General features: G+C 36.6%; 1 long non-coding RNA gene across 1 annotated transcript in view; it reads right to left on the bottom strand.

The window, feature by feature from the left end:
* Positions 1-136: 136 nt before the first annotated feature.
* LOC306669084 overlaps positions 137-25285 on the bottom strand; it is a 61628-nt gene continuing 36479 nt past the window's right edge. The window contains exons 2-3 of the long non-coding RNA XR_013766020.1: positions 6458-6584; positions 137-802 (exon numbers count right to left, since the gene is read on the bottom strand). This is a non-coding gene — a long non-coding RNA (uncharacterized lncRNA). The remainder of the gene's footprint in view (positions 803-6457; positions 6585-25285) is intronic.

Genomic DNA, 25285 nt, shown 5'->3' with positions numbered 1-25285 from the left:
TGATGAAACTTTATCTTTGTAAAGTTTCTTCTTTGATGTTTTCTAGGATTTAAAAAAAGATTAAATTTTATGAGTTTCACAGAATTTATATTGTTTTACACCAAAATAAATATACTGATAATCACTTAGGGTACAGGCCTGTCTACAGGTCTTGAAAGATTTATCATAAATGTAGAGGTCTTTCCAAGTATCTATATCTGACTTTAGATTAAGCTATAATAGGTAAGTAAAAATATTCCCAAATTCATAAAAATTCTATGCTTTGACACAGGAGAAACTATTCATTGGAAACATTTGTAAAGTTACAGATTGGTCAGAGTCAGAAGTGTGTTCTTTATTTTTTAGTCTCTTGTATAGAGAAATGTTTTAGTGAATGTTCAACTTATTGCTCCATTTTAAAATATTCCAGTTACTAACTGAAGCTTGGGATAGTCTCCAGAACAATTGTCCATTTTTTTTTTTTTTTTCCTGAGGAAGGGTATAATTCCAAAAACACCATGTAGATATATTTCAAGGTACGCATAGGTCCTCACAATGATGGGCATAAATTAAGCAGTCTTTTGATATGTTGTGTAATAACATAACCTTATGACAGTGTAATTTTATTATAAATTATCATCATGCATGTTATGTTCATTAAGACAAATTTTCTGACCTTCACTCTCTTCTACAATTTTCCATCCCATATTTAAAAGTAAATTTTCAATGTCATAGTTCTTGTACCTTCCCTTTGTTGTGTTTTGGAATAAATATTTTATTCCCTGCTCTGCTGGGAATTCTTGGATTTGATGAGAAGATATACCTGAAAGAAATCAAAATAAAAATTATTCTACATACTCTACAGTGGTGAATATGATTTGCAAATATATAAAATTGTATTGAGGTGGGGAAAGTAGCCAGAAAGCAGTATAATCCAAGGACACTATTACTCCAGAAATATATGAACTTCACAAAAACCTGAAAGTACATGGAAGGGAATGCAGAAAAGAAAAAAGAGATCGAGGCAGAGCTCATGGGCCAGTGGTGCTTCATTCAGCACCAGTGGGACACATCACTGGGGTCAAAATGGCTGCAGGTCACCAGGAGGGAGGGTTTGGGTTTTAAATGCAGCCTTAGCAGAGTCAGAGATGGGAGGAGTTAGTTACTTTTGGCAGATCCTTTTGGTAGAGGGGGTAGGGCCAGAGCATGGGATGATTTTTGATGGTGTGATCACTAAGGGCAGGGTGTAAGGACAGGTGGATAACCATGTCATCGAGAACTGACGAGACTGTGAGAAGTTCTAAAACCATCTTGCGATTTTAAGGTACCACGATGAACACAACACTCAAAGTGTGACTAGCGTAACCACAACAGTGTCAAATTACAGCTTCTCGGTTCAACTTTTTCAGATTCCACATGTGACTCAAATGTTGTAGGAAATGACTTTCTCCCCTATTTTTTTTCTTTCTTCCTAGGAAGGGGCAACTTGGAATTGAACATAGGGATGTTTTATCACAACTACATCAACAGACCTTTCTATGTTTATACTTTTTAAAATGTTTTGAAACACAATGTCACAAAGATGCCAAAACTCATTTCAAACTTATGATCCTACTTAATGCTTCAGCCTCCCAATTGTCTGGAATTACAATTATGTATCATTGCACCTGATTTATTTTTATTTAGTAACTTGCAAACATTTTCCAAATTGACTATACTTGTCTATTGTGAAGAGACTAAGTGAAAAAATCTCAATGAAAATAACACACACCAAAAAGGGGAAAATTTGACACAAGCAGTCAAACAACACTAGAAATCAAGAGCTAAGAAATTGAGAGGTGTGAATTATCTAAGGAATGCCAAATAACCACTTGAGAGATGTTCAATAAGTTAACAATGAAGAAAACAGAATGAAATTTGGAAAAAAAGTTAGCAACAGAAAAAGGAGAATTGCATATTGGAAATATTCTTCAAAGTATTTTGTTTTTTTTTTCCTATTTGGCAGTAGAACTTGATTTTTTTTCAATTTTGTAAGAACTAAAATATAAATATTAACTGTGAGTTTTTTGTTTAAATAAAGGAATATCTGATAAATTAGAAATGTGAGAAGAAAAAAGTTTCAGATATTAAATACTCAGTTGAAAGATTCAAGGTAAAGCATTTATCAAAGAAAGTTTAAAATTCTTCAAGAAGGGCTGGAGATGTAGCTAAGTTGGTAGAATGCTTGCCTCATAAGCACAAGGCCCTGGGTTCAATCCCCAGCACTGAAAAACAAAAACAAAAACAAAAAACTTCAAGAAAAAATTTTCATGTAACTAAGAAAAAGAGAGGTGTCATCTATAAAGGTACTTCTATATGGTTAATAGTTGATTCTTAGCAGAAGCCTTCAAGACAGGAACGGAAGCATGTAGTAATTGGTGGTGAAAGAAAAAGAAAGTATCAACTGAGAATACTATAACCACAAATACTGTTTTCTGCACATACAGAAAAATATAGGTTTCAAGAACTGTAAATGCTCAAAAATTTCCTCACTTCTAGAACTGTTCTGAGAGAAATACTGGAATTCTTCCAATAAAATAAATCTGCACAGCAATCAAAATCATATAGAATTTGAAAACTTTGGGGGAAAAGCAAAATATATACAAAGATGAATTTCATTTTACTCGTATGATGGTATAAAAATTGAACTCTGCTACAGAATTTGAAAGACTAAAGCACAAAAATTAACATAGATCTCTGATAATGGGGATAAGGAATAAAGCAGTTGTGATATCAATTACAAAATGTTGACAAGACATGTAAAGACACTGATTTTTATAAGAATCCAAAGTTAGTTCAGTTTAAAATACAGTACAAACTAAATACTTTTCTTTTTTATTCATTCTTCTTAGTTACACATGACAATGAACTCTATCATTCTTATGGCTGTACAAGATGTGAAGTGATACTTGTCATGCATTCATACATGAACATAGCAAAACTATGTCTGATTCATTCTACTGTCTTTTAAGTATTTTTATATAATCACTAAATAATGACAAAACAGACATAGAACATAAAAGGAAATAGGAATCAAAACATCACCATAAGAATCTATGAACCACATATGAAAGCAGTTTTTTATAAAATAAGCTACAAGAACTAAAAACATAACTTGCAGAATTACAGTAATAAATTCTTCCTCATCAGCAATTTAAGTTCAAATGAACTCTTATGAAACGCTAATCGGGATACATAATGTGACCAACAAGATTAAACATAAAATTATGTAACTTTATCAGATCTAAATCTACAACATGCTATCGTTAATAATAGACTAAAAGCAAAAGGATGAAAAGCATATTACATTCAAAAGCATAAAGATGACAATAATTATAAAAGATTACAAAAGACACATTAGAATACTAAATAAATGTGGCCAATCTCTGGAATACGATAGTAGTAAATAAATGTGTAATAGAGAAGGCAAACATTGAAAGAATTCAACATCATAGAGGGCAACAAAGCAACGGTAGGGGGCATCAGTCCCCAATTAATACAAAGGAACAAAATAGCATTGCAATAGTATTCAGGACTAGAATTCTTCAAAAGGAATTATAAAATAATTAGGTTTAGAGAGTCAGCCTTCTCAATGATTTATAAAATAGTATCCAAAATAGACCAAGTTAAAATCAAAACACAAATGTTAATAGTTATTAAAATGCTTCCTAACATAATGTAAATAATTGGAAATCAAAAGTGGAAGTGATATCTAAAAATTCACCAATTTGAGTTCAAAGCCAGATTTGTCAATTTAGCTAGGCCTTAAGCAACTTAGCAGGACCCTGTCTCAAAACAGAGCATAAAAAGAGCTGTAGATGTGGCTCAATGGTTAAGCAACCCTTGGTTCAGTCCCTTCTATAAAAAAGAAAAACTAAATAACTGTCTATTCCACCCAAAGTGATGTAAGAAGTCCATCTAATACCTATCGAACACTCAATATTATTTTTGCAGAAACAAAATGTTAATTTGAAAATTGTATGGAGCATCCCGTGTGCATAAATAACTAAAACTTTCAAAATAAAACAAATGGTTCCTGATATAAAAACAATAAAAGCTACAATATTCGATATTTTAATTTTAACACGATTTAGTTGAGTGGGACATTTAACAAAATGGAGTACAGCAATTAGCCCTCATTTCGATGGTTAAATCGAGACATATTTACACATCTATGCTCATTTCAACTTCAATCAATTGAGACAAATATGGAAAGCCAATCAAACAATCCTTCACATGAGTGGATGAAGGCAATATGGAATAAACTATGAGATGTTTTTCAACTTTACAAAGATAAGAAATTTTATAAAACCTACAATGATTAACCTTTAGGATAATATGCTAACTGAAAAAAAGTCATTCACAAAAAGACAAATACCATGTGATTCTACTTATGAGATATCTAATATAATCAAACATACAGGTCAGAAGAAATGGTTTTGGGGATGGAAGGGTGAGAGAAAATGTACACATTTTTTGGGAAGAATTTTACTTTTGTATGATATAAACTTGAAGTTTATATCATATGAAATTTTACAAAACATTTTAAAACACAACATGTTTCAACACTATTTGAATCAACTCCTGAAGAGTATGTTTAAAATATATAAGACAGTAAGTTTAAGTATATGTATGTAAATGGTTTTAATCACAATTAAAGGTAAAAAGAATTGTGAAAACCTTTGTAAGCTATCATTAAAATGGAGTCTTACTCCTGGAGAAGATAACAGATCCATTTAGATAGAGATGACGAATATGCCAAGTCATTCTAGTGACTTGGAAGCTGAGGCAGGGAAATGCAAACATGAAACCACCTTCAACAACTTAGCAAGAATCTGTTTCAAAGCACAATTCAAAGGGGCTGAAGATGCAGCTTGGTATTACAGCACCCTGAGTTCGATCCCCAGAATACATACATATGTCTGTATGTATTTATATAATGAAATTTAGATAAATTATATGAACAATTACCTAATGAGTAAACAATCAAAACACTATATAAAAATCATAAAAAACAGTGGTAATATTTATGCAAGTCTATAAAAGCATTATAATTTTATTGAAAATAGGAATATGGCTCATGTGTATTTTAATTTCAACTAATATTATTCAAAGTGAGAAGTCATAAAAATATCTATTCAATTAAAAATAAAGGTATAAAAATAAAAACAATATTTACTGATGTGAGGAAACCTACTATACAATACAGAAGATACTCTAAACAGTGAAACTCAGACAGAGATAAAAGCATGAAAGAAAATTTAACCCACAAAATTCTGCATAAAATTCCTTACTAAACCACAATTTTTAGCAATACTTATAAGGCCACTAAGAGCAGGCATTGTGAATGATTGCTATTCATTACATGGCAAAAAAATTTCACAGAAAATCCAGTATAAGCATTCACAAAGATCTCTGATGAAAAAAAGTGAATGAATAAATATTTAAATATTTAAATCATATTGCAGAAATTGTTCTACATTATTAATATGTTACAATGGTTCAACCTAAAGGTATTCAGAAATGTGCACAGATTTTCTGGGGCCCCCCCCCCCCCCCAAGACCAATAAATGTCTGTCAAATTATGGACACCCTCCCAGGCATTGGGGAGTACTTTGTTAATTTGAAGTTAGGGAGATCACTGAAGAAGGAGCTTAAAGAATTAGAAAGCAAGACAAAATAGGGCCAGGTGTGCTTTTTAATGATTACAAGAGAAATAAACCTAAGTTTGGAAAATTTTTTTCTATTGGATTATAGCTTCTCAATTAACATTTTAAAATGTGACTTCCTCTTTGCAACTTTGACCTCTTATCTGTACTTTTTGCTTGAGTTTTACCCACTTGGATATATGGCTACTCTCACCTTTCTCATCAGATTCCAAAGTTATTTCTCTGGGGACAGAAAGGTGCCCGAGGATGAATAGAGACATATTATCGAAAAATGGAACATGACTTGTTTTGGCATTCTCCTTGTAACTACTGATGTTTCTTAATTTTGCCCTCATTAGGAGAAACAAGCAAACTGTAGAAGATTCTAAACTATTATTTTTCCAATTCTTTTTCCTGAGAGAACCGTTCAAATGCATTATTTTTAATTTTTTTTGTGGTGCTGGGGATTGAACCCAGGGCCATGTGCTTTTGAGGCAAGCACTCTGCCAACTGAGCTATCTCCCCAGCCCTCAAATACTTTCAAGAATTTTCAATTCCCAGGTCATGAGAATTACTTTGAACTAGCAAAAGAGAATAAAGATAGGTTAAACATGAAATCAAAAATCTTAAACATTTTCTTTTCTACACAAAAAAAATGCCCCATCTTTATTCTAAAAACAAGAATATGAAGCTGTTTCATGCAGAATAGAAGCCACCAAGATATATTCTACAAAGGAAGAAAATGAAATATTGACAGTGAATCAGGATTTCTGAAGGAAAGTCATGCTCACCCAGGAAGACCAGGTTCCTATAGACCTCTAACATCACATCTTTATATAAATTCTGCTGAGCAGGATCCAGGAATTTCCATTCCTCTTCAGAGAAATCAAAGGTCACATCGCTGACTGTCAGTGGTTCCTGAAATAGAAATGAGTAAATACTGATCACACCAACCATATAATCATTTACAGTTTTTAGTTTGAAACAAGTTGTAATGAGAGAACTGGCTTTCAGGAAATAGGGGGGTGAACTTAATCATTCAATATGATACTTTTTAATACAGTGTATCTAAGTTTGAGAAAAGAGAATGCATACAAGAAAGAGAATCACATAAGTCCAAAATAAACAAACAGCAAAACCTATGTATTTTCAATACTTACATGAAATAAAATGTAAAATTAAGGCAAACATCAGAATATACGTTTCAGTTGCTATGTGTATATTTTAGAAAATAAATAATGCATATTTCTCAGATAAGAATCTTATAGTCAGTTAGAAGACTGCCTATCGATTTTAATGTGTACAACCGTGGATTGGAGAATGTACAGATTGGGGCTCTGTGTTCCTGGGAAGCAGTCTGCCTTGCATATGTAGCAGTTCTACAGTGATCCAAAGGCTGGTGGCCTAAGGGAAGCTGGTGAACAGCAATGAGTCGGAACACTAAAGGGAAAAATGCATTGATGAATCTGAGTTCAGATACGTATAGGTTTTTATATTGTATTATTATAGCAGGTTGCAATAAGAATTTTTTCATTTCAAATATATAGATATCACTCCAAGAGTTTTTCATATCTTCACACATAAAACTCAAGCTAATCTGTGAAAGCAGTAAGTTTTTATCTTTGAGGACATTTTGTCAGACCTCCAGTATATGGTAGCACCTGGGGATTGAACGAGTTTATCTGATATTTAATTCATTTTTAAAAAGGAATAAAAAGGTCAAATTAAGCATGAAATTAAAAGAAATTTCAGTGCAGGACAGTAATTTATTATAACTGAGAAGGGAGATGGATGGATACATGTTAGGAAGGCAGCAAAATCAAATTGATTAACATTTATATTGATTAACATTTATATATGTAAAAAAATGTCAGTTTTTACATATTAAAACATAAATTTTCTCATAAATGAAAAACATAAATTCAATTGTGTCAAATATAAATAAATTTGGGGTTGATGCTCTGATTTTTATTACACTATTGAGATACACACAATAAAGTATTGAAAGAAAAGTTTCTGAGAATTGTATTTTCATTGGTATGTTTTCTTTCATTCATCATCTTTGAGCTATATTTAAGAATTTTAAGGCACTTGCATACACGTGATTATTGTTTCTCTTAATGAAAATGTAGAGAGAATATTATGCATATCTCTCTTTGAATTTGAGGTGGAATAAAATGAAAACATAGAGAACTAGGGTCTGCTTCAAAACCTCCAGTAGTAAGGCCAATAGCTCTGGTAAAAAAAAGTAAGACTCTGCATTTCCAAAAGCAAGCCACAAGCAAAGAGAAATCACAAAGAAAGAAGAATCTCTGTATCAGTCAAGGTGATTTATATAGATCATTCTCAGAATTTCTTAAGAAATACTTAATGGACAGAAATCAATTAACTTTATTGGGGAAGAATCTGGCAGACATTTGGTATAGAGTATTCAGAGCCATAAAAAGAATCAGTTGTGACATCAGTGGCAAAGCAAAACTAAATCAGAAGTAAAGCACGATGTTAATCTCCTTCTGACAAGACAATCATTTCATGCATGAAACTTGAACGGTGCATTTCTTCCATGCTCTGTAAGTGCTCATAGGATAGTTCAAGGGTCAGAAGTTTGATATTCCAGAGAGCACGTCTCTTCCGATTGCTCTTCACTTTAAGGATGTTCTAGATTACTATTGGGCAATGAATGTTATTGTATTTTAATACGTATTTTATTAATTTTTCTGTACTTAAAGTTCATAGAGTATTCCTATGGAATGTAAAGAAAGCATGATTTTCTTATTTAACAATATCTACTGACCCAACAACACCCCTAGTGGAAATCTAGGGTACTCGGTTTGTTTATCTGTCAAAAAGAAAATGCATTCAATACTGAGGGTCATGAATTCATGATCTGAGTAAGACTAAAATGTATGAATCGAGGAAAGACTCCTAATGTAGGGTATGCACCTTTTAAAATCTAAAATTAACTACTGTGAGAAGAGGTAGAAATTAAGTAGCTAAAAACATGGTAAACAAATAAAATATGTAGTGTATATACTTTATACAAAGTATTTGGGGAAAAAAAATTCAGTGCACCATTTGTGTATACTCTGTCAAAATGCACTCAACTGTCAAATATCATCAATGAGAACAAATAAAAATGTTTAGAAATCCATCGCAGGCCTTCATCTGGGGCACACAACAGATACATATTGTACCCCCTCCTCTTGGTTTCTTTCTCAGGAGTGATTATCTACGATTCACACCCAGATCTTGAAAATCTGCTTCTAAAGCCATCAGAACACAAGGATATTCCAGGATCTCCTTTTGTAGGTTCAAGTTTTAGATTGAATTCACTGAACTCAGGCCTCTCGGCTCCCCTAAGAATGCACTGTGAATTATGTAAAAATACTCACCAACTCAGTGAATTTTTGTGGATGCTGTTTTGTACTAGGGACTGAACACAGGGGCAATATACTGATTTACCACTGGGCTACATCCCTAGCACTTATTTCACTTGAAGACAGGATCACGTTACTTCACCAAGACTGTTCTCAAACTTTTATATTTCTTTCATTAGCCTTCTGAGTAGCTCAGAATACAGGTGTGTATTACCATGCCTGGCAAAACTCAGTGTTTATTTACATAGGAGTAAACAAACGTGGAAGGCACTTACGTCACATACCTCAACAGAAAGCACAATCATCTATCTTTTTAAGAAAATGTCATTACATTGCTATCTCCATGACAATATAGTATTTGCCAAATACACTCCATATTATTTAGTATTAAATGCCAATATTCAGATAATAGAATTTATAATTGATGATCACAATTCTTTAAGAAAAAAACTGATGTTTTATTAAATCTACAATTCAACACTTTTGCCACACAAATTTAAGGAAATGTATTCATTTTTCTATAACCACAAGAAAGAGATTTTCCCTATTTACTTTTCCTGGTATAATTTCCAAAGTTAAGTCACAAAATTTCATTTGAAATTACCTTCCAAAATAGAAGACATGAGAAACCTACTATAAACACTCAGGAAAAGGATAAATGTAAATAAAATGTTTAATTTGTGTAAAAAAAGCCCAATTATTTTTCCTGAAATCCAACTCAGTCCTGCTTCATTGGATACCTGTTCTTACCATTGAAGCTCTGTAAATAAAACACATTACAAAACTAGTAAAAAACTGAGTTTGAAATAACTGAGTGAAGCTTTTCAAGGTGACAAACTTGGGGAAGAGGAGTGCGGACTCTAAAATAGACACAGTAGACCCAGCGTTTAGTCAGAACGTTCTGACACTGAGATATTCTCCCATCCCTGTTGTATTCACTGTGTCCCTTCATAAACTCATGAGGGTGTGCTATTCTTATACTTTGGAATAAACTCTCTCCTCTCACAAATCAGAGAAAATTCAGAATAGAGAATAAATTCTGAATTCCCCCTACAAAGCCAGTATCAAATTTATGGGTCATCACAGAATCTCTAGGAAATGGAGGTTGTGGGGACAATTTTTATGTCCAAAAGGGTAACCTATGTAGACCAAAGGAATAACAGAAATCCATGTAAGCACTAGAACAACCAGAATTTCCCCTGATGGTCTTTAGGAAGAGATGATCAGAGGCTGACAGTCTCTACAAGATCCAAGAGAAAGGGGCCCTTCGGGCAGCGTGTTTCATCCCCAGGCAGTTGTGATATCCAATACTAGGAAAAAAATGTGATAGTGAATGAGGACACCTAGTTTTATATAGTTTCCATATTAGTCGGTTTTTCATTTAGGTGACTCATGATTTCAGAGGATTCAGAACACAGTAGAATGGATCCAATCAGACAGATCATGGAAGAGGGACATGGGAAAGGTTTCTTGGCTTGTGGCAGCCAAGAAGCAGAGCAGGAAAGAGGGAGTAAGAAGCTGGGGAGAACAACACGTGCAGTTCACACCCCAGTAAACTGCTTTCTCCAACAAGGTTCCACCCCCAGTGATCCATTCAGAATTTAATGACATTATCCAATGGAGATGGCAGAGTTCTCAAGAATCAGTCAGTGCCTAAAAGCTTCCTCTCTTAAACTTGCTTTATTGCGTTTCAGCTCTGAAACTTGCTTGAGGACCATGCTATCAACATGTGAGAATTGGAGGGCATGCAAGATTTAATTCCTTAGTTTCCAAAGATATTATGACAGTTACTGTGCTCAGGAAAGACAAAATGAGGAACAGCCAAAGATATTTTATAGCAGAGTACAGTGATCATTCTCTGATTTTTCTTCCATATAAAATATTAACCACCTGAAAAATATCTTCAAAACTATCATTCATTACATGCAGAAAACCAACGATTAAATTACAGTGTCAGCTTCAAATGTGGTTTGGGGAAAATAGTTGAAAATTCTGTGAGCTGGCAAGAGAAATCTGATTGATGGAAATTTGATGAGGGAACTTGAAATGTAGAGATTTCCGTCAGTCCTTTGATCTACTAGAATGAGGAAATGGATTTGCAGCTCTGAAACCCTTCTTTTCTTACTTTGAAAGAAAGAAAGAGTGAGACCCGTGGTATAAAGAACGGAGTCCCCTGGGAGCACAGCTTCTCTACACAGGAACCCCATCCACCAGGCTGGATTCTCCCCTAACGAGTCTACACAGACCGTGATGAGACTGTGCTGGAACAGAGTGCTCAGGCATTCCAGGTGCGCGTGCTCCTGTGCTTTGTGTTCTAGAGAGGAAACCAGGCCACGCTGCACCAGCAGCAGACTAGGACTCAGTGACTCCGGATCTGATCATAGACGGGACCCAGCTACGCCACAGCTGATTCTCTTTTTCCAAAAAACTTCCCTCAGTATCTCAGGGTTCCAAGCCTCCCTGAGTATTTCAGGGTCCCAAGCCTTCCTGAGTATCTCAGGGTCCCAAGCCTAGCACACCCTCCATTTCCTAGCATCCTAGGTACCCCAGCCTTATTCCCAGGGATCTTGAAGGAACTGCATGTCACAGGGTGACACAGACCCTGGCAAGTTGCATGGGTCTCACAGACAGGAGACTGTAGGGAACAAGAGCTGTGGGGGATACCGTGAGATCTGGAAGGACTCCTGTTTTCAGACTGCATGCCTGATTGAATGGTCACAGCCAAGCAGGTAGAACTGGATAGAATTTAAGACCTCACCCACTCAGGCCCCAAGTGACAGGAAATGTATTGAAGGGCCTGACAGAAAGACGTCAGAAGGACAGATGTTTGCTGCAATATTTTTCAGGAAGTTTTCTGCTTATAACGAGCCTCTGCATTTTGGCAGAAGTTCACCTGGGATTTTAACAGCAGGAACTGTTCTTTGCCTCCCCTTCCTTTAGAATGATATTTCTGTATCTTTCTCCTAAACATGGAGTCAAAAGTGTCCCTATGGAATTGTGCACTCAGAGTTCAAGCAAGCCATTTCTGACCTTAGGTCAGAAAGATGATCATGGTCTGATCTGGCTATTTTAGAAAGGAGGGAGTAAGGTGTGAGTGGGATGAGGCAAGACACTATTCACCATTCATTTTCATCAAACAAAATAAAAGATTTCTAAAAGGGAATAAAATTAAACAAATATACAAACTGAACTTATATAGCAGCAATATTTTAAAAAAATATAAACAGAAAAGAAAATGAGATGAAATATCACACAGGGAAAAATTACCAATATCAATAATTATCAATAAAATGCAATGATTCATGAATTGTCTAATGATCATTATACATTTTGCTGACATTTACTAGTAAATTAGAAATTATGCTAATATGCAACCCATTGTTTTTTCCCAATAGGTAATGACTTTGTGAAACATTAGCATTTGGTGACAAATAAGAATTACTTTGTAAACATCATCAAAAAAAGTTGAACCCACCGTTGTGGTGGTTTACATGTGTAATCCCAGTGGCTTGGGAGGCTGAGACAGGAGGATCATGAGTTCAAAGTCAGCCTCAGCAATTTAGCAAGGCCTTAGGTAACACAGTGAGACCCAGCTTTAAATAAATATTAAGAAGGGTTTGAGATGTGGATGAGTGGTTAAGTGACTCTGGGCTTAATCCCCAGTACCCCAATTTGTTATAAACACTGAAATTGGTGAAAAAAATTGGGTATAATAAAACCCAGAAAGCAGCACATGTATTCAACACACTGAAGGAAAGAAGTGATAAAAAAAATTGAACATAATCTTAATGGATAAAAACAGTAGCAATAAGTTATTGAATATTCAAATCAAGTACAACCAAAGAAAATAATACTTGAGATATAAATAGTGAAATTATAAGTAATAACAAGAGTCATAAGACAGTGATCATCTCTATGTGGAAAAGGTATCTGAGATCAGTGAGATGCACCAAAACTGCCAACAGCCCACATATTTATTTGAATAGCAATTCCAAAGGTGTCTACATTCTCATTATTTTAAAGACCATAAAACAAATACTTTATGTTAAAGAAATTTTGCTTCTTCAGATCACATCATCACACCAACTCAGCTTTTCAAACAATAAAATAGAAATCACACTTAAATATTTGGGCAAACTTGAATTACATGGTACAAAGATATTACAAAAGAAAAAATGGAAAAGCAAAATAGGGGGTAGACTGTTAATGTCACAGTTTATTAGGAAACTGACACATCAGGTTCAACATTCCCAATTTGGGGGCCACTGTCACCGTGAAACTGTTCCCACATGGCACGTTTCTAAGTAGGGAGCGGGTGAATACTAAGTGGTAAGCAAAGAATCCTGGGAGGTCCTGCACCCTAAATGCCTCCCCGATAGTGTGGAAATACCCCCTCTTCTAGGTTCCCAGATTTCCCCATTGAACAAACATACCTAGAGTTCCTTTGAGTTTCTGATGTGTGATCTATTTGTCCTGCGACAACCTTTTTGTTTTTCTGTAATTAAGGATTTAACCCAGGTCACTCTACCACTGAGCTGAATTCCTAGCACTTTTGATTTTTTTTTTTTAACTTTGAGACAGCAACTCACCAAATTGCTTAGGGTCTCTCTAAATTACGAAGACTAGCCTCAAACTTGCCATCTTCCTGCCTCATTCTCACAAATCACTAGGATTACAGGTCTGTGCCACCACCCCTGAATCTGCAACCACTTTTAATACCAAATGTGTGAATTTGCAGAACAACCAACGATCCAACAACTAGTTGCCCAATCATTCAATTCTGACATCAGTTGATACAGATGCCACAGTTTGGGGTTCATTCCCATTTCTTCACTAACTTGAAGTGCCAGTTGCAAGATCCAGAATAACATCTATATTTACAATCCATTTCCTTACAAATTGGGGGTCTCTACAACTATACACTCATTACATAATCTGATAGAACCACTCACAGAACAAAGGAACACACTTTACTCATGTATACCAGCTTCTTATAAAATATGTAACTCAGGAAGGTGAGAATAGAGAGTGTGTATCAAGGATGAACAATGCCAGAGAAAGACGGGGCACTCAGGCAACTTTAGGGAATAGCTGGCTGACGATATTCCCTCCAATTTTGGTGGTCGGCACAGCAGCAGAGTCCTCTTCTTGTCATGGTCTAGAAGATCCTCCATATTTTAACTATGGTGATTCAGACACTCACTTTGCATATTCTCATTTTCTTCCATTAAAAACAATTAGTTAACCAAATTTAGCTTGAGTTCCTCCCCTATGGACAACTCTTGGAACACTGAGCCATCTCATGTCAGCCTAAACCAACATATACACCATTTTTCTGAAAACTCTTTTAAGTATAGTCTGGCTTCAGGTAAGGGATTCTTTCCATTTGAATTTGGACTTATTTCTGTGGTATTGGGGCATTCTGCCACTGAGATACTCCCTCGTCCTTTTAATTTTTTTTTTTTTTCATTTGAGACAGTGTCCCCCTACCTAAGTTCTCCACTAAGCTCAAACTTGTCAACTTTCTTCCTCAGCCTCCAAGAAGTAGTCGTTACTGACATGTCCTGTATGCCCACCTGGATGTGAATGTTCTACCTCTTTTCATCCACCCCCCTTTCACATTCTTTATTTGTTCTTCCTTATAAAAACAAGCCCTTTACAGCCTAACTTTGAGATGCATCCAGATTTTATATTTGGTGCTTTTTCAGTATTGTAATACTTATATAGGAAAACATTTACTTATTACCATATATGAGTTTATCTAATCAGTCTAGAAATAGCTCCATGACAACAAATATAGTCACAGATAGAATCAAGAACTAACCTGACCATCAGTGGTCTTCTACAGGCTCAAAAATCGACCTTAGTTTTCATGTGACCTTACTTTGAAATTTACCTGCAAACTTCCTCTTGGGAAATGCTATCATATCTTTCCATACTAGTGAGAAATTGCATTTCACAGCTAATGAGAAAATGATACTAAAATGGGCTATTCTCTGTCCACAATCCTATTTACTTAGACATTTGGCGACCACCTCCGCCATGAGGTACTACGCTGTCTTCCCACCTGCATTTAGGGAGTTTTCCCTTGGAGGCTCTGCACAAATACACTAGGATGGTTTTTCTAATTCTTTAATGTGGTTTATTTTCCTTCCAAATTCCAATAACTTATCATCTTTCCTCCCTAGATGGTTAACAGGAAAGAGGATACAGATCATGTTTGCCTTTCTCTTCAATTCCAGAAGCTACATGGCTGACCAGCAATTTGTTTCTGGGGAGCAAAACCTAAAATTGGGGGAAATTTTATGAATGTTGCAATACATGATCTATTTAGATGAAAACTATGCAGGATATGCCTGTGATCTTTACAGTATCCAGCTAGTCTAACACGGTGCTCCATTCCCCAATCCCAAGCCGCTCTCTAGGAAGTGATGACTGCACAGTGGGTGATGTTCAACCCGGCCGCTGTGGGTACCTTGGTCAGGACCAGTCAAAGACAGGGCAGACACAGCAGACACATTGCATTCTGAAGTGTCGTAAGGGGCCCATAAAAGGGCTATCTATACTTAGGGAAGACAAATAGACAAGAGGTTCAAAGATTTTTTTTTTTTTTTTTAAATTTTGATCCCAGGGATTTAACCCAAGAGTGCTTAACCATTGAGCAACATTCCACCCTCTTATTTTGTATTCTCAGACATGTGATCCTCCTGCCTGAGCCGCCCAAGCTGCTGGGATTATGGACGTGCACCTTCACATCTGGCATTAGGTACAAACATTTTACAGTTTCAGGTGAAAATCCTGTTTCCCCTTCATGTGAAAGTACACACATTTTTTTTTAAAATCCATTCAAAACTCAGAGAAAAAGCTGAATTAAAATGTGTTGTTACTGGACATGTACCACAGGGTAGCATACTTCATAATATAGTGAATTAGCTGAGAAAATGTCGCATTTAGGAAAATCATGCTTACCATACATTTGGAAAGTGCTTTTTAAAAATGGGAAACATCTGGGAAAGAAAGAGAAACTGAAAACATTAAGGGCCACAGCTACTCCCAAATACGAATTATTCATGTCAGTCAGGATTCTCATATTGTGACCCTGTCGTTAACACCCACTCTGGAAGGGTGCTGGCAAGGAGGAACAGAGTTCCAGATCAGAGCGCTGTCACCAACACGGCCCAGGACAAAAAGGATATCCTGACCTGTGAACCCATCATATAGGCCAGAGGTGACAGAATACCGAGCTCCATTAAAGCTGGACTAGGGTTAACAGACTTCAGAGTCCAGGTTCCCACAATCCTGACTGCTTCCGACCACCACTGTCTTCTGCCTCCGCACGCTCAGCCCTGCAGACTCCTCGTTCCCACAAATACTCTAGCCCCTGAAGGGCAGAGTAAAAAGGCGTGACAGAGCCACCCGGGCACCACAAAACGGGAAGATGGACCCAGAGATTTGCCTGGGCCAGCGATAAAGGTCTCCCAGATTTGAAGCCTACTCTCTATTCTTTGGTTGTTTCTCTGAATGAATAATTATCATCCCAATCAACTCTGATTGGATAAGTTTTACCTGAATGGACAAAATACCAATCTCAGACCCTTTTGCTCTTGAATGTCAGGTGAGTCAATTTGAACTCAGTCTGTAGGACCCAAGATTGACAGAATCTTGGTTATATTCCTTTTCAGACAGAGCTTTCTAGGTGGAAGAAGACCCGGCCTTGCAAGGGGACATTTGTAGTTAGTGTTGAATATATTATATCAACAATCAATGACAATAATAGCAACAATTTAGATCCGTAAATGCAAATAATACAGTGAGAATTACTTTACATTTTTGGTTTCACAACCTTCATGCTCTGGTTTCTTCAGGTTTATCTTCATTTGTTTGGTTGTTTCCAGGGATAGACCCCAGTGATGCTTTGCTGAGCTCTATATCCCCAGTTGTTCACAAAATTTATTTTTTGCCAGGATCTCACTATGTCACTGAGGCTGGCCCTAAACTTGTGATCCACTTTCATTAGCCTCCTGAGTCACTAGAATTTCAGGCATCTACCAACATACCAAGCTTTTTCTGGAATTTTCACGATGCAGCCAGATCTTTGAAATAGTAGACAATCTTCTATAGCAGCAAAGCTCAATAGAAATAAAATGAGAAATATATGTGTAACTAGATTTTCAGGGGTCAGAAGTAAAACAAGTGAGATAATTATACTAATTTATAAGTAAATTACTATAAATTCACATAATTTATAAGGTAACACAAATAATCTATATTTTATTTCTCATTAAATTTTCAAATCTCACTGTTTTCCACTTCCAATACTTCTTAGTGTAGATCAGCCACATTCCATGAACTCATTAGCCACATGTGGCAAATGGCTGTCACACTGTAACTGCAAATATGAGGGCTCTGGTTCCCCTGACCGCAGAAAATTGAATGACTTAAACCCATTTTTTTCTATCAGAGGTGAGGAAACATGTCTTCCCTCCCAATATCACTCCTCTGAACCAAATGAGGAAGAAGTGATGTCTATTAGACACAGCAGGGTGTTATGAGACGAGAGTCCCAAAGGCAGGCCACGGTTCCCAGCTGCTACCTGGCAAGGTCACAGCCTTTCAGATGTCAGGGAACAAAGGATGATGCAAACCCAGGGGAGCATCCTCGTGTCTTCATGTCTGTCTAGACCTCAATGCCAGGATTCAGATGTGAAGAGAAAAGACTAGAACTTCTCATTTGCCCCTGGCCTTGATCCTGGTGATCGGATCATGGTTGTCCTGTGCATCTTTTGGTGTGAGTGTGGTGTGAGTTTAAGTACACACCATGCTACCTGTCTCTTTCATGTCTACCTGTCCTAAGAACAGCTATGCAAGAACATTGCCAATAGCCTGGATACAGGGAGTGATGATGAACTAGAGCTATTTTTGCAATTCATAACCTTTTTTCTTTTCTTTCAGATATTTATATGACTTTGTAAATTAATAAAATTTTACAAAGCTACTGGTCATGTTGACACATGCCTACAATCACAGTGGCTTTGGAGACTGAAGCAGGAGGATTGTGAATTCAAGGCCAACCTCAGTAACTTAGTGAGACCCTAAGCAACTCCATGAAATCCTGCTTCTGAATAAAATGTAAAAAAGGGCTCAGCATGTGGCTCAGTGTAAGCACCACTGGATTCAAATCCTGGTACCAAAAAAATAAAAAAATTTCAAAACCATGGGTACCAAGAACCTAGTCAGATTTTGGACTCAGAATCACTACTGCCTGCTGAAAAATTTTGCTAGGCCACAATAATCATGCAAATTCTCCAGGAATTCAAGGAAGTGAAGCATGACACCTAGGCAATAGAAACAAAATTCTTTTTACTTTCACATCCCTTACTACATTTTACTATTCAAACATTCTCAAGAGAACACTAAGTGGTTTTTTTTTTTTTTTTTATTTTAAATAGGGAATACTTTAGGTAAATAGATTTGGGTTATGTTTAGGAAATGAGGCCTAAATGATCCATTTTTTATTTCTCATCATGGAATAATATTATAAATATCCACAACACACAAAACATATCTGCACCTTCTTTCATTTCTTTTTTCGTATTTGTAGTCTACTGATGATTTTTAACCTAAACCTAGACAGACCTTCTTTGCATAAAACAACTTCTTAATATGAAAGCAAGAGATCAAGAGGGAACTACTGAGAAGACATTTCCTCCACCAGCAATTTGTCTAAACATCTGAGTATGTAAGAAAATAATCCTTTTCTTTTTTTCAACATGGCAAATCTGTTTCCTATGAACCCCCACCTGAAAGGTTAAAATGGCAAATCCACATAGCACACACGGAAACCACAGAGAGTTAATGCATTTTCAGTTGTGAACCAATGGTTCCCAGTTCTGGCTGAAGTATACGGTCACCTGAAGGGCTCTTCAAATTTCCCAAAGACAAACTGCACTGAAACAATGTCATCCACATCCCTGGAGAGGGTCACCAGCACCAGTGTTTTTTAAAGATCTGGAAGGAATTATCACGTGTAGCAAAATTAAAAATCACTGCTTGAAATGGACATATATATATATAGTTTTTTTTTTAGGCTTTCAAGGCAAGCACTCTGCCAACTGAGCTATATCCCCAGCCCTTAAATGAATATCTTTTGATGAATGAATTGCAAATACATATAAGATATTTGCTCATGACATTGGCCTTTCAGGTTTACTCAATAATTTGTTAGTCAGATTTTCCTAACTACAAAAAGTACCTGTGATAATCAATTAATAAACAAAAAAATCTTATTTTGAATCAATGTTCTGGAGATTCTTATTGATAAGTGTTTGATATTATAGGTTTGCAACTGAGGGGAGGGAGCACATTATGGCAGGAGCACATGGCAACACAGGATTTGAAAAGCACCAGGGTCCACAATTCCCTTCAAGTACATACTGTACAATGAACTAAACAGTCCCACTAAGCCGTACTGCATAAAGGTTCTGCCACATGCAGCACCCTGGCACCATGCCTCGAATGCAGGATCATTAGGGGACAAATGTCCAAACCAGAGCACCAGCATTGTCTAATTGATATCCTTTGTATAACGTGATCTTTGATAGTCATTTTTTTCTCATTCAACCCAGTTAAGAATTATTGAGAATGCTTCATAAGACAGTTGTGAGTGCCTTGTTCATGAACAACATCATTGTACAAAAGAATTTTCATTGGGGAAAATCACTAAGGAAAATGTGTTGAGCCATGTGTGGTGGTGCATACCAGTGGTCCTGGCAACTGGGAAGGTTAGTATAGGTGGAAGCAAGTCCAATGACAGGCTTGGTAACTTAGTAAGACCCTTTCTCAAAATATAAAATAAAAACCATATAACTCAGTGCTAAAACACCACTTGGTTCCATCCCCCATCCTGAGAAGAAAAAATAAATAAATAAGTAAGTAAATAATAGAATACTTACCAACTTGTGGCTGAAATGAAAAGACTTACATCCAAGTGTTAGAACATGCATAAGCACCTCAGAATATTAAAATCCAAAGTGAAACAATTTGAGATTTGAACTAAAATACAAATTTGCTATTATTCTGACACCTGATCATTTCACAAACATAACATTTGAAAATTCCATTAAAATATGATATAAATATAAAGACACACAAAGAATTTATGTAAAGGTTCAGAAATATCCAAAAGTAAACACATTGTGAATCAGCCTTGCTCAAGACAGACTAAATCACTTTCTCCATCTATGACCCCAAAAGCAACCAAGATCTTAAGAACTCACATAGAAATGTTTTATTACATAAATGTAAAATGTATATAAATAAAATTCATGTTACTATATACCAGTTATCCAGATTCGACATCTGCTTATTACATGCCATTTTTATTTCCTCTATGCTTGGTGAGGTCATATGTACATGTTTTGAATGTCACAGATATTAACTGAAAAGTTTTAACAAGTACACTAATAAAAAACTTTAATACTTTTAAGCATAGAATATTTACATCACGCCAAGACAACAATGTTCTTTCCTCCACTATTTCAATTTAATCAATCCATATTTTATGAGTTTACTAAATACAAAATATAAAAACCTTACCACAGACGGTATATTTTCTTGTACCCTATGGGCAACTACTATAATTATCTATCTACACATTACAGATCCCAAAATACACTGCATCAATTTTCTTCAAAGTAATCATAGATTATTTTAAAAACCAAGAAGAAGAAGTATTTATCTATGATTGCTAATATATATCAGGCATGGTGGTACACACATATTCTAGCAACTTGGGAGGCTCAGGCAGGAGGAACAAGAGTTCAAACCCAGCCTCAGCAACTTAGCAAGGCCCTAAGCAACCAAGACCCTGTCTCGAATAAAAATATAAAAATGGCTAGGGATGTGGGCTCAGTGGTTAAGTGCCCCTGGGTTCAATCCCTGGTACCAAAAAGAAAAAGAAAAAAAAAAAGATTGCTAATATATTATAAAACTCAGGTAGGGAGTTAAAACTGTAACAATGATATGCTAACTACAGAATTTAATAGATGATACTGAGAAATTTTAAAAATGATGAGTCCGTTTTTGCTATACATTAGTAGATAGGTACTTCTTGGAAGATTTTCTTTCCTATGTGCCAGATGGTCCTAAGTATAAGTTCACAATGCCATTATTTACAGTCTCAGAAATCATTTAAATGGCAGGACATGTGACTTGTTATACTGTCTTCTGGGCTACTGGATATTTCCCCCTCAGCTCTCTGAAGTAACAGGAAAGGGAATTCAAGTATCATTTCAATGTCACCAAACACTGCACAGTAAGACGTCCAGAGATCCATTAACACCCCTGGTGACAACTCTCAGACAAGTAAGAAATGAAAAACAGGTTTATGTAAACAGAGTCAAATTAAGTTTTGACTCAGTTTTTTATCTACAAATATGACAGCTCACCTAAGAGAGCATTCAGGCCCAAGCACACAGGCTTTGTTGGCTTTTCCATCCCTCACATTTTTCCTACTTTTACACACTTCATTTTTTGTGACTTTGAACAGATCCACTTTGCAAACTCTCTTATTTCTCACTTGGGGAAAGAACAAAATTAAGACAGCAAGGGACAGACAGTAGCTACAGTACCCTTACTAGGACCAAGTCAAAGACATTGGTGGGAATCTCACAAACTGCAGGACCTACAATTCAGAAACAAAAAGACAAGACCACAAACTAAACACAAATGTATTCACTCAGCACAAGAGTGAAAGAAACATGAGCCAGCCAATTCCCTGTTCTCAATCAAGTAAAAGCCAAAACCAGGAAAGACATCTGCCAATCTTCAAAAAGAAAAACAAGTCTGGGGATCCAAGATGGCGGTCTAGAGGGAGGCTACATTCCTTGTCGCTAGCAACGCCAGATTCAAGCAGAGGATATCTGTTTCTCCGTGAGGCAGTTTGTGCTGCTTATCGATCCCCTGCTCTTTACCCCATTTGTCTGCTGCGATCACCTGCAATCTGCCAGCACATCAATGCCTTTTTTGAGAGCAGATTGCTCACTGTCAAGCGTGTATCATCCGCCATTTGCCTGCCTCTCGCCTGTCCATTGCCTGCCTTACCCCTATCCATCACCCAACGCTCGAGGTTCACCTCCCAATCTTCTGATAGCTGCCAGCAGATTGACCGCAGACCACCAGTGGTGCACCAGCTGCCTGCTGCTGCCTGGAAGTTCACTGTTACAGTACCTGCAGGTTTGATTACACGTGGCTGCCGCCATTTTGAGACAACAGCCCGGCCCTGTAGGACCCCTGGCCGGACTGAGCCCCGTCTCCAGGATCCCTCAGCCCGACCGATGACTCCCTGCCTCTGGGGCCCTCACATCAACTGACTGCTCCCTGCCGCCAGGACCCCCAGACCAACTGACTGTGCCCTATCATCGGGAACCCAGACCAACTGATTGCACCCGGCCTCCTGGATTCCACAACCACACCAAACACACCCGACCTCCAGGACCACTTCTGGACCAACTGCATCCTGTCTCCAGGACCTCCAGCTGACCACATCCACCACTGAGCTGCAGCTCCCCATTTGACAACACATTTGGAAGCCAGAGCATCCATCTTGGATAATACTGGAGCTCCGATCTTTGGGTGGGACAAATCCCATCCTGAGACGCCTGCTGGAGGCTTGAAGCTCATTGTAGGGACCTCTCATGCATCAGGCTACTGAACACTGGGAGGTATCATTACTATATGACTGTTATAAGTAGGTTTTCTTTTTTCTCCTTTTTAAAAAAAATTTGTTTTTAATTCTTTACATTTCTTGCTTTCTTTTCCTTCTGTTTACCTGTTCCCTCAGAGTCGCTTTCTCCCTTATTTACATGCTAACATCCGATTTTGTTTGACTACACTCTCACCCGTTCTATTTTCTAGAACTTCTGTATATTCTTTTATTATCCCATTAACAGCCATATTCTTCATCCCTCTGCATCCTCTTTGTCCTCCATTAGAAACTGCAGACATTATGGTACAACTGTTTGTTTTACTGAAGATAACATTTGAACACATTTGTTTATTATGACAATTTTGTTATTGACCCCATAGGGACTATTTGGTCTAGAATTGCATAGTGTCTGATTTGGGCACTGCTAATATTGATCTCCCCTTAAAGAAAGGTTTTGGAAACCTATAGGGCCAATATAAGCCTATAGGGGGAAATCTGCAATACCCCAGATCTGCATTGCTAGAGGGGAAGATACAGAAACAACATGAAAAAGCAAGGGAAGAAAATGATCCAAACAAATCTAGATTTTATAGTAATGGAATCCAATGACAGTATGTTAGAAGAAATGTCAGAAAAAGGACTTGAGATTATACATGATTAAGATGATTTGTGAAGCAAAGGATGAGATAAGAGAGCAAATGCAGGCGATGAAGGATAATACCAATAAGCTGAAAGAGCACCTGCAGGAAGCAAAAGATCATTTCAACAAAGAGATAGAGATTCTCAAAATAAACCAAACGGAAATCCTTGAAATGAAGGAGACAATAAACCAAATAAAAAACTCAATGGAAAGCATCACCAACAGACTAGACCACTTGGAAGACAGAACCTCAGACAATGAAGACAAAATATTTAATCTTGAAAATAAAGTTGCCCAAACAGAGAAGATGGTAAGAAATCATGAACAGAATCTCCAAGAATTATGGGACATCATGAAAAGATCAAATTTAAGAATTATTGGGATTGAGGAAGGCACAGAGATACCAACCAAAGGAATGAACAACCTATTCAATGAAATAATATCAGAAAATTTCCCAAACCTGAAGAAGGAAATGGAAAATCAAATACAAGAGGCTTACAGAACACCAAATGCACAGAATCACAACAGATCCACACCAAGACACATTATAATGAAAATGCCTAACATTCAAAATAAAGATAGGACTTTGAAGGCCACGAGAGAAAAGCATCAGATTACATGTAGGGGGAGACCAATACGGATAGCAGACAACTTCTCAACCCAGACTCTAAAAGCTAGAAGGGCCTGGACCAACATATTTCAAGCTCTGAAAGAACATGGTTGCCAACCAAGAATCCTACACCTAGCAAAACTAACCTTCAGATTTGAAGATGAAATAAAATCCTTCCATGATAAACAAAAGTTAAAAGAATTTATAAATAGAAACCCTGCACTACACAATGTTCTCAACAAAATATTCCATGAGGAGGAAATGAAAAACAGCAATGCAGGTCAGCAAAGAACTACCTTAGAGAAAAAGCACTCAAAGGAGAAACCAAGCCAAGTCAAAAACCAAAAATAAGCCAAATGACTGGGAAGACAAATTATTTCTCAATAATAACCCTGCACGTTAATGTCCTAAACTCATCAATCAAAAGACATAGACTGGCAGAATGGATTAAAAAGAAAGACCCAACAATATGCTGCCTGCAAGAGACTCATCTCATAGAAAAAGACGTCCACAGACTAAAGGTGAAAGGATGGGAAAAAACCTACCACGCACATGGACTCAGTAAAAAAGTGGGGGTTTCCATCCTTATATCAGATAAAGTGGACTTCAAGCCAAAGTTAGTCAGAAGGGATAAAGAAGGACATTTCATACTGCTTAAGGGAACCATAAATCAGGAAGACAAAACGATAGTAAATATTTATGCCCCAAACAATGGTGCATCCCTGTACGTCAAACAAATCCTTCTCAATTTCAAGAATCACATAGACCACAACACAATAATTCTGGGCAATTTTAATGCACTGCTGTCACCACTAGATAGATCTTCCAAACAAAATCCAACCAAAGAAACCATAGAACTCAATAACACAATCAATAACCTAGACTTAATAGACATATGTAGCATATTCCATCCATCAATGAGTAGAGATTCACTTTCGTCTCAGCAGCACATGGAACCTTCTCGAAAATAGACCATATGTTATGCCACAAAGCAGCCCTTAGGAAATGCAAAAAAATAGAGATACTGCCTTGTGTTCTATCAGATCATAATGGACTGACAGTAGAAATCAATGACAAAGTAAAAAAAGGAAATTACTCCAACACTTGGAGACTAAATAATATGCTATTGAATGAAACATGGATAACAGAAAACATCAGGGAGGAGATTAAAAAATTCTTAGAGGTCAATGAGAATGATGATATAACATATCAAAATCTCTGAGACACCATGAAAGCGGTACTAAGAGGAAAATTCATTGCATGGAGTGCATTCCAGAAAAGAATGAAA

Source organism: Sciurus vulgaris (assembly GCF_902686455.1).
Source record: "Sciurus vulgaris genome assembly, chromosome: 9".
NCBI classification, from domain to species: domain Eukaryota; kingdom Metazoa; phylum Chordata; class Mammalia; order Rodentia; family Sciuridae; genus Sciurus; species Sciurus vulgaris.
The sequence above is the reverse complement of the archived record's forward strand: the minus strand, read 5'-3'. Positions and strand labels throughout refer to the sequence as shown.